The 2,372-nt window shown below is 43.6% G+C and overlaps 1 pseudogene; it reads left to right on the forward strand.

Moving 5' to 3' along the window:
* The first annotated feature begins 953 nt into the window (after positions 1–953).
* On the forward strand, positions 954–2,021 carry LOC137503242 (zinc finger protein 33B-like; annotated as a pseudogene).
* Positions 2,022–2,372: the final 351 nt, after the last annotated feature.

Below are 2,372 nucleotides of genomic sequence, written 5' to 3' on the forward strand. Positions count from 1 at the left end.
TACAATATGTATATTTGTGTGACAAAATAACATTCATAAAAGATTCAACAGATGTTGCTCAATGTCGGCAAACGTTCTCAACTTTATTAATATCTACAACACAGACATTCTCTCAAACAACCTCAAGAACAAGGTCCTTTACGAAAATTATTACTTGCTTGCGACAAAGCGCCGAGTGGTTCAACAAGATCAAAACTCCAAAGCATATGCCGTTCTTTAAGTAGGAGAGCAGACCACGGATTTCGGTAAAATAATATGTGCTGGATTAAAGAGCTTGTATGAGTATTTACCCTTTTAGGCTGGACCACTTCTCATGCTTTCTTCAAATGAGGTCTATTAACTCATACATTTCTAAACCGTGACAAGTTTCTTGCGCGTGATATCGTGATTAAGAAAGGACGCAACACATTCTCGTTACAAGTGAGAGGTTTTGAATTTTAACCACAGATAATGTTTACTCTCAGGAATGTAATGTTTATCAGTAACGAGCTCTGTGCACTGGATATCAGTGATTGGAATGTCCAGTAGCAAATCCCCTGTGTGAGAGTTGTAGTGGAGTTGGCTGTTGAACTATTGGTCACATGGTTTTAATTTGTCACTGTAGATCGAGACCCGAGGTGAGCTATAGAGATCATCAATCTCCGGACGGCGGATCAGCTAGTTTTAGGTGTAGAGTGTGCAGTGACATCCTGGCTGGGAAGTTGGACCTCTTTCGACATCTGAAGAGACACAAGGAAGATCGACCTTTCAAGTGCGATCACTGCGAAAAGTTGTTATGTAGCTGAAGCAGCTTGTCGGAACACCTCAAGATCCACCCGCTCCAAGTCTGCGTATTTTCTGATAAATGCTTTACAAAGAGGAAAATGATGAGAGAGGACAGTCGATTGCATACAGGTGCGATTATAAACGACTCCTCAGTATCTCATAAAAATTTCAGGAAAAGGCCGGACGTTATGCGGTCTCACACAGGCGAGAAGCCATACCGCTGCAATGTCTGTAGCAAATCATTCATACAGAAACACAATCAAACCAAACATATGCGGACCCATACAGGTGACAAGCCATACAGCTGTGGTGTCTGTGGCAAATCATTCATAAATAAAGGCAATCTAACCGAACATGTGCGGACACATACTGGTGTGAAGCCATACAGGTGCGGTGTCTGTTTCAAATCCTTCATACAGAAAGGCAAACTAAACGATCATATGCGGACCCATACAGGCGAGAAGCCATACAGTTGCAACGTCTGTAACAAATCATTCATACAGAAAGGCAAACTAACCGATCATATGCGGACCCATACAGGCGATAAGCCTTACAACTGCAATGTCTGTAGCAGATCATTCATTCTGAAAGGCATTCTAGCCGGTCATATGCGGATCCATACAGGTGAGAAGCCGTACAGTTGCAATGTCTGTGGCAAATCATTCAGGAAGAAATGCAGTGTGACCGAACATATGCGGACCCATACAGGTGAGAAGCCATACAGCTGCTGTGTCTGTGGCAAATCATTAATAAAGAGAAGCTAACTAACCGATCATATGCGGACTCATACAGGCGAGAAGCCTTACAGCTGCAATGTCTGTAGCAGATCATTCATTCTGAAAGGCAGTCTAACCAGTCATATGCGGATCCATACAGGTGACAAGCCATACAGGTGCAATGTCTGTGGCAAATCATTCAGGAAGAAAAGCAGTCTAAGCGAACATATGCGGACCCATACAGGCGAGAAGCCATACAGCTGCAGTGTCTGTGGCAAATCATTCATAAAGAGAGGCAAACTAACCGATCATATGCGGACTCATACAGGCGAGAAGCCTTACACTTGCAATATCTGTAGCAAATCATTCATACTGAAAGGCGTTCTAACGTGTCATATACGAACTCATACAGGCGAGAAGCCATCCAGTTGCAATGTCTGTGGCAAATCATTCAGAAAGAAAGGCAGTCTGACCGATCATATGCGGACCCATACAGGCGAGAAGCTATACAGCTGCAATGTCTGTGCCATTCATTCATAATGAGAGGCAAACTAACCGATCATATGCGGACTCATAGAGGTGTTAAGCCATACAGTTGCAATGTCTGTGGCAAATCATTCATGAACAAAGGCGGTCTGGCCGATCATATGCGTACCCATACAGGCGAAAAGCCTTAGAGCTGCAATATCTCTGGCAAATCAAACATATAGAAAGGCAGTCTGACCGACCATATGCGGACCCATAGAGGCGTGAAGCCAAACAGCTGCAATGTTTGAGACAAATCATCCATCCTAAGCAGCACACTCACTGTTCATATGCGGACACACACAGAAAGGAAGTCATACTGTTGCAAAGTCTGTGGCAAATCATTCAGCCGGAAAGACACTCTAT

The sequence above is a fragment of the Anabrus simplex genome, chromosome X, assembly GCF_040414725.1.
Source record: "Anabrus simplex isolate iqAnaSimp1 chromosome X, ASM4041472v1, whole genome shotgun sequence".
In the NCBI taxonomy this organism is placed as follows: domain Eukaryota; kingdom Metazoa; phylum Arthropoda; class Insecta; order Orthoptera; family Tettigoniidae; genus Anabrus; species Anabrus simplex.